This window comes from Aotus nancymaae, unplaced genomic scaffold (genome assembly GCF_030222135.1).
Source record: "Aotus nancymaae isolate 86718 unplaced genomic scaffold, 86718_ANA_hifiasm-v0.15.2.pri h1tg000059l, whole genome shotgun sequence".
Lineage (NCBI taxonomy): Eukaryota > Metazoa > Chordata > Mammalia > Primates > Aotidae > Aotus > Aotus nancymaae.
In genome coordinates this window covers 37,931,411-37,940,178 of record NW_026988473.1, presented here as the reverse complement: position 1 = coordinate 37,940,178, position 8,768 = coordinate 37,931,411, and the positions used below count along the sequence as shown (strand labels likewise).

The 8,768-nt window shown below is 36.2% G+C and overlaps 1 protein-coding gene across 6 annotated transcripts in view; it reads left to right on the top strand.

The window, feature by feature from the left end:
- Positions 1-1,749: 1,749 nt before the first annotated feature.
- Positions 1,750-8,768, top strand: part of GAS2 (growth arrest specific 2) — a 139,575-nt gene continuing 132,556 nt past the window's right edge. For 2 of the 6 annotated variants that reach the window (XM_064365099.1, XM_064365102.1), the window contains exon 1: positions 1,750-2,038. The gene's annotated coding sequence lies outside the window, so the exon portion shown is untranslated. Of the gene's footprint in view, positions 2,039-3,226; positions 3,459-3,784; positions 3,801-8,768 lie in introns of those variants that run through there. The other 4 variants (XM_064365098.1, XM_064365103.1, XM_012456475.3 and 1 more) reach the window with 3 other exon arrangements.

Sequence of the window (8,768 nt, the reverse complement as noted above, 5' to 3'; positions counted from 1 at the left end):
TACTTCTCTTTTGTCACCCAAAAAATATTTAGTGCAACTCTTTTCTTAGATCTTAATGAAAGAAAAAACACATTATTTATTTCTCCTGATATTTTTCTTTGGCTCTTTCTGAGAGACAGAGGATCTAACATAATGCAAAATTTAAGACAAAAAAAAAAATACCTGGAAGAAATGGACATGGAGAGGGAATAATTTCGAATGATTATGCTATTCCAATTCCTCTGTAAGCCTCTTTCCCCCCCAAAAACTGGATTTAGCATTATTCCTGAATTAACAAAAATATTGCCTTACTCTTCGCATTTTATAACACCAATAATGAACAATGTGACAAGAACATTCATATCTAGAACGGAATAGGATGTAAGATTTTGAAAATTTGAGGTGCTAAATGTTTTGAACTCATTACATATCTGGGTGATTCTTAAATTAACATTTATTGGCTGATGATGTTTTGATCAGGAAAAATTCTCAAGAACATTTTATTTTTTACTTAAATTGTGTATGTTCAGACACTCAAAATTCTTTGTTGGGGCCATAGAAATACTCAAATCTGATTAAACTTTAAGAAATTTTACTCAGATTCGTTTACTCAAATCCATCAGTAACAAGTTATTTTTTTTTTTGTTATTTATATTTATCCAAGCTCTTATGTAGACCTTTTAAAAATGCTGTTTCTCCTTAAAATTAAGAATTACTATTTCTCCCTTCTTTTAGAAAGCTAAGGAGGAATGTGGAGATGATAGCTTCAAAAGCAAATTGAACTAAAACAAGGTTGGAGTTCAATGACTCCAAACTTTTCAGTCTGTTTTCTCTTCTTCTTTATTATATATATTGCCACTAGAAGCAAATAACTGATGCAGTTTCTGCCAGATAATAGCAATAATAAATATGAAATGTGAATAATTTGTTTCAATTATATCTAAAATTATCCATATCATTTAGCTATTGTGAATGTACAGGTAGTTTCTATTTGGGATCGAGGGTAGGTAACTCATCATTTACAAAATGGTATCCAAGCAAGGGTCAGAATACTTGTGCCATTGCCACTGTAAACATTGGATGGCAATATACATGAAACTGATGAACGTGAGAACAAAACAAAATAAAAGGTGTAGTGTTTTATCTATGCTCCATGGGAGGTGGTAACCTGTGGCGATTAGTACACTCAGCAAGCAGCCTCCGCGCATTGGAGGTGAATCAGACACTTAAACATCTGTCCACTTCATGGAGGACTTTTCATCTCACAATACACATACTAATAAACAACAGTTGGAGAAAATTGTCTCTGACATTCAACATAACGCTGAGCTGATGCTGAGAGAAGGAAGGGGGGAATTGTATTTCCTTTTGTAAAGCAAAAACAGCCTTGAGTGCAGCCTCTTCTAAAAATCTGATATTTAAAGAGAATTTTAAGACATCACAACGTTCAGTTTGGAATGAAGAGGGGCCGAAGTTACTGGAAAGCTCGTGCCTCCGTCTGCAAAATCACTGGCCAGGAAAGCAAAAACTTTTCCAACACCCAATTTTAATATTGTGCTAAAGCCATTGAGTCTGTTAAAACTCTAGAGTTAAATATGATCCCCTCCCCACCCCCCACCTTTTCTCTCTTAGGTTAGTGTTTGGGGGACAAGGAGGGGGCTGAAGCTTGGCCCCAACCTCGGAATTGCTGCCAAGGACTTGTAATACAATCTCTCCCCGTTTGAAGGGTAAATCGGTGTCAATTGCATTTGCTGTCCACCAGAAAAAGTAAGCATTTTACTTCCGCTCGGTCTATGAGGACTGATGAAATGTAGGAAATCTGTTTCTGGCAGGGAGAAAAAATCGTTTTCCCAAACAGCACTAAAAGGAGCTATCAGAGAAGTATGAAGAGGGGTAGTGCGGCTGTAGCTGCTGCCGCTGCCGCCAGGCTGGTGGGGTGCGGGGAGCGGCTGCTGCAGGACCTGCGCCTGGAGGGGGCCGGCCTCGAGAAGCTGCAGGAGCCCAGCCCGGAGCCCAGGCGCCTCTGAGAGCCGCCAGCAGCCCAGCTCAGGACGCGGGGGTGAGCATGACTGGCTGGCCCAGCTCTGCGCCAACGCCGCCGTAGCGCGCGCGCTCTGCAGCCGGGGCTCACGGGAGTCCCTGCCTGTCTACTGCACCGGGGGCGGCGGGGGAGGGGAGAGGTCATTAAAAAATAACCTCAGGAACGAGGCGGGGAAGTGAGGAGCCACGGACAGTTGGACAGGCTCTGTCTCTAAGAGTGGGTGTTCACTGCAGTGGGTGACTTTCTGATTCCCTGGAAACAACCATGTGTTCCTTATCCCTTTTGTGGAACACCCCGGATGACTGCAGCACGTAAGCCCGTTGGGGTAGCTCTGCCAACCAGGGATAGAGTGAGGATTTTTGATGAACACATCGATTATAAATGCACACATATGCATTCGTGCACAAGGGTATCTCTAATTCATGTTCAGCGTTGTCATGGGGGGTGGGATGGAGCCAGAATGGTCTTAATGGACGGATCCTAAATGTTTTACTTGTCTTTGAGGCCAGAATGGGAGGAAAGAGCGCCACATGTGTGATCTGGGGTGATACTCACTGTTTGTGTCTGATAAGTTTGATGAAATTGAGTTTTATGTGAATCAACAAACGCAAGCCGATATATATCAGCATACTTTGGGAAGACTTTGCATGGTATCATTCTTTTTGTTCAGTCCAAAGTTGAAAGTGGACTCCGAAATTGTTTGGGGAACAAAGGAGACAATTTTGCTTTGAAGACTTTATTTATACTGGCAAAGTTAAATTCTGTCAGCTCAGTATGCTAAATTACCATTAACTTAGCTCAGGCATCAGAAGAAGTTTCCATTGTCTTGAACGAAGAGGGAGCAAAAGCAAGGGTTAACAGATTCTGTTTCTACATTCCAAAAACAATTGAGGTTGAGGGAGGGTTATTCTATTCTTTTTGAAATCGCAAGGCTTTACCTTCTCCAACCTTCTTCATCTTCATCCTCTCACCTCGATGATCTTACAGTGAAGAGTTTGCAAAACTTTATTCTTATAAAATTATCTCCTCCAAACCTCTCAAACAAAGTTAGACAAATTGTGTATGGGAGATCTTATTCCAAGGAAATAGGATCTGCTTGTGCACAAGAACACCCATTTGACATCCTAGTATTAAAATAAAGGCTCGGACAGGTTGAATGTACGAGCTGGGCAGAGGAAGTCCACCTTTCCTCCTCACCTATCCCCTGAGATTCACAGAGGCAAGGCAGAGCAAGCCCTGTGCTCATTGCTTCTTTACCCCAAACTGTTAGCAGTGTGGACACTGATTAACTACAGCTGGGTCTGATTTGCCCAGCCTGTCTTTGATATTGATCAATGAACTCCTCCTCGAGGAATGCTTTCCTCTAACTGCGGTGAAGGTGGTGGCTTTGGTGGTCCTCTCCAATATGGGTGTCTGGGTTTTGACTGCCTAAGAGAAGGTAAGGGACAGATGGATAAGCCATGGGACAGTGTGCCTTTGCAACGCACACTGGAGACTTTGCATGGGGCTACCTAAATGGTCTCTTACATGGAAAAAGGTAGCTTGGATTTCAGCTGGTATACTACTAAAGTTTGGGTTTATTTCATTACTTCATTGTTAAACACTATACTGTAGTGTTATGGACTGTGCTTTACTAGGAAATAAGTTCACATGACAAACATTATTTCAACTGGTGCAAAAGGTCATGTGATTGCCCTGGAATTTTCTAGCATCTTGGTTAGAAACTTCAGTTAAACCTTAAACTTTCGAGTATGGTGAAATATCTGATCTTATATTAACCGTAAGTATGTTGTGTGTTACTTAAAAATCTTGCTTCAAGACTGGAAGTCTGCATTGAAGACTCAGGGAAACTTTGGAAAATTAAGTTACCTTGGTTGAAAAGGCATGATGCGGCTATAGCTGCTGACAGAGAGACTTTTGTTTGAAATTGCAGGATATGTTGTAAGGTTGGTTTGGTATCTCTGTGGTTTTGATATTAAGGTCCAAACAGGACCCAGCTGCTTCTTTAAACCTGAGCAACTAGGAAGGTTTCCACTCAGTGTTTTTTTTGTCTAGAGAAATGAACTGGAGTAAAAGTAGAAAATAATCTGTTGTCAAAATTAAGTAAGAGGCTTGTGTAATTTTCTGTATTAAATGTTTTCAGGGTCAATACAATTAAAATTTTGCTAATCTTCCTTATGTGAGACCATCTCATATATGTATATATATTTCCACAGAATGTATAACTCTGCTAGTTCTTAACTACATTATACATTTACTACGTTAAGTAAAACAGAAATCTTTACATTAAAACAACAGAAAAGAATTTTCTCATGAATTGAGGTTTACCTAATCAACTTAGATAAAATTTTGATGTAAACCCTTAAATATTCTAATTGCTAATATTGTTAATGACTGTCAGATGGTTTTCTATTTTAATTATGTTCCAAGCTAATCTGTTAGGGGTTTAAAAACCTGTGCTAAATTGTTGGAAGGATGGTTTGGCATGATTTCTTAAAGAAAACTTTACAATATCCCTAATAACATGAAAATATAGAAAATCAATCCCCACTCAGTCTTAGTTTTGTTTTTTAATCATGATTTGAGAAGAAATTGTTATTTGTAACTATACCATCATTTCACTCAAGACAAATCAAGATGGGACTGTGGGATAAGAAAGAGATCTCTAAAAGAGAGTCAGCACTACACAAAATTAAGAATCACAAAAGCTGAGTGAGATATTTTTAATGATTATGAAAAAACAGTCTTGTTACCATGGGCAAAATATCCTCTTAGACTACCGACCCCTTATTAATAACGAGGAGTTTGAATATATAGTTCTTCTAAGATTCCTTTGAATTTAAAGATTTTTATTATGATAAACTACCATTAAGTGTCATTCTGCTTCATGTTTGGTGCTTTTCAATTTGTGGATAAGTTGCACTACTGAGCCTGAAGTGGAGGTCCCATTACAAGATCTGAAATTGCCTTTCTGATGAAATTATGGACTTTATTTTCTGATTAGACCTTTAGAGTAAGATTTTGCATCCATGACATTGGTTGAAAATGTATATTTTGTGAGATACTATTAATGAGCCAAAATGAATCACAAAAAAGTAGAGAATTCATAATGATGAAGAAGACATCTAGAACCTCCCTGGGTGGTTTATTCTTTGAGTCCAGCTAGACAATTGGCATTTTCTCCTTCCATATTTTGGAAGGATATTCAGTTTGAAGCACTGTTTGTTTTTAATTTTAAAAGGTAATGTGAAAACTGAATAGATGTAAGGACCAATGCTGCAGATGAGAGCAAAGATTACCTTTAGGGATGAGATCTTTAACTGTGGGTTGATTAGGATTCATTGTTTTAAATGGTAACAGTTGAGTCTGTGTGTGTACATAGGGGAGGGGTGGTAGTGATATCCTCTCATACTTACTTTGAGAGATAGAGCATTTCCCTATTAACTGACTAATCATCATCTTAGGGCAGCATTCTTTTCAATATGAAGAAAACTTGGAATAATCCATTATTTATTGTATTATTAATACATTTATCTGTTCTCCTTCTTGTCCTTTGTCTTTTTTAAATGATTTAGAGTTCTATAAAATATTCCTATTTTGTCACAAAATTGCTTTTCTTTTTGGGATAAGTCAATAGAAGTATTATTTTGGCACATTTCTGATGGTGAGCATTTAGATTTTGCTAATATCAAATGTGTTGAATATTAAATATATGCCAAGCATTGGCACAGATATATAAGCCTCACAATTATCTTTAAGGTTTCAGCCTCCTTTGTATATAGTAGTAAACACAGGTACAAAGAGAAAAATTCATATGGCTAGACTAGCATAGCTATTAAATGGCTAGGTCGTGGAGCTATTATTTGACCCTGGTCTTCTGATTCCAGTTCCAATATTCTATCCATTATTCAGACTTCTAAGTTAAATCTCATAGCAGACAGAAGTGATGTAATATTTATTATTTTATTATTTTTATTTTGTCTTTCCAGTTTCTTTTCTATGTAATATCGCAATGCATTTTCTCTAACATGTCAGCAAATTCTAGAGATAAGCCAGAAATCACTTTGGTCATAGTCAAAGCACACCTCTAGGTGGCATGGAAGAATACTTTTTCTTCGCAGTCCAAATTATGATGTCTTCAGCTGGGATTCTGGGACAACAAACTAGACAGAGTCTTTAAACATGTGATATTTTACTTACAAAGTCATTAATTTTTTCTTCTTCTCCTGGGCTATTTCAAGTCTGTTCGTATTCATAATTGTTATTCCAGAATCACTTCTACGATGGAAAGAAAGAAAAAATATATACACACGCAGTCTTTGAAGGATTTTGTATTAAGTTTCTGCATGTTTTTCTCTTTAAGTTTTATTTTCCTGAATTTCTAGTCTTAAGGGTTGATTATCCATTTTAGGTAGACCCAGAAAGCTTGGAGGAGGCATAGAAGTATTTGATTCCTTACTCCTCTTTTTAAAGTGATTGACTTTGTTTAATACTTACCAAAGTTACTTATCAAGGTTTTTAAATACTTGTACTATATATACTTTTTGGAAACATCACTCAGTGTTTAGATATATTATACAAAGAAGATTTTCTTTCTCCCTAACCTCACCGTTTTCTTCAAGTCTGGTGGATCGTCAATCGCTTTATTTCCCACCTTTAAATGTTACCCCTTGGCATCTCTTGAGGTTTTGAAAACTTTTGAATGAACTCAAAAGAACTGAAATTATCTTTTTGTGTAGCTTGCTATTTATAATGTAACTCAGATGATCCATATTGACTAAACATTTCTTTAAAAAGTTATAAGAAGGGTAAAATTCCATAGTGATCTTTTTATGTGAGTAATATAAATTAATTTAACCTTTCTTCACCACAATATAATACTTTTAATTAGAAACTACTTCACCATGGGATAAATTCTCCATACTCCAAATTTTGATCATGCTAGCTGAATCCATTTTCATGTTTCATATTCATGGATTAGCCAAATCTAAATCCAAAGCCTCCAGGTATTGACTTTCAGCCAAACTGTTGAGTCATGCTAAGTTTGGTAGTGATTTGAAATGTGAAAAAAGGATCAGGAGAAATTGAGAATCCCAACTGTTTTCAGAAGGGACTTAAACAGAAGAGACCTTATCTATGACAGTGGCTTTAGTTTACTACATATTTGACATATGTGTAATTGTTTAACTTCTATTGCATGTTAATTACTCACTAAGCCTTCTTTCTCTCATCTCTGCCTCCTGGGAACATGTAACTGTTTTTTGCTTTCTTTTGGCCACTAAAGTTTTGACTATAGACAAAGTAGCAAAATAAAAGTTGCTTAATTATTTTTATTGTTTTTACTTAATGTTCATCTCTAATTATTAGAATTTAGTTTGAGTTACTTTTCTGGCAAAACACAGGACAGAGTACATGAGAAATAAATGTGCCACTGTCAAGGAAAATAAAAACTTCACTGTTTAGAAGTTTTGAGGGAAAGGATTGTGTCCTGGCTCATTGAAATTGTTACATGCCATTAGGCTTACTGTAAACTATCCCTTGATGAATTCTTTGCTGGACAATGAGCTTAAGAATCTGAGGTGTCTTCTTGCTTTTATAGAGCAAAATAGGACTCTGATGCTTAAATGGAAGTTGCAGAGCACATAATAGGGTGTAGGTAAAGTTACTGAACTGCCACATCTCACTTTCAGGAAAGTAGTGGGAGAGATTGTGTCTTGAGAAGAAAGGCATTTTAGAGGTAACCCTTTTAAGATTTCAATTAGTTATCTAAATGTATGAATCATGTGCTTATATGTATTATTACTTAAATGCTTCTGAGGCTAGCTGGCATGTAGGAATCTTAGCTACAAGGAAATGTTTTGCTTTTCTGGGACTAGACATATTTTTTTTTAAATGGAGCAAAATATGCTTTAGGTTTTTGGCATTTAATCACAGAATTTGGAGAAAACTTTAGGACTTTATATGGGTAATGTCATTATTAACTATGAAATAATAAACAATGGTGATATTCTGATTCCCATAATGACAGTCTAATAGCATATGACAAGGTGTATTAAAAGCAGTTCACATTTACAATGGTTGACTTTAGATAGATATATGTAAGATGTTTTCAGAGAAAATTTATGATTTTTTTAGAAAAAATTACTCAAGAGAGTAATTTAATTAGAAATGGAATTGTGCTTTTAAATTGTGTATTTATGATAGTTTTTAGGTACTTACTCATAATCCCAACAGTCTTTTCTAAAACTACAGCAAAATATTTAGGAGATGCTCATATTTTGCATTTTTCTAAATATCCATGTCTTATTTTTTTCAAAAGCAATATTTAAAAGAAATTAACTTATGCTAAGTGAATTTGAGTTTGGGGTTACCTGGAAAGGAATAGTATATAGACTTTCAAATAATAAAACCAAAAGGAGAATATATAATTTATTGGTAACTTTAAAATGCCATAAATATTGGAATATCACTGAAAACCCCATGATATCATATAAACATTACTTCTTGCCTGTTGCAAATATTTTCATTTTCATTGTTATATGATCATAAGCATCTGGTCATTTCATAAGCATATTTATATAAAGAGTGGAATCTTACATGTTGTTAAACATTATGACTATTAGCTGCTCCATTAGGTCTTATGTAGTCTTACATCCTCTAAATAATGCATAAAAAAGTGCTATATTCTGTCCCAGCACAGTGGCTCATGCCTGTAATCCCAGCATATGGGGAGGCCGAGGCAGTTGGA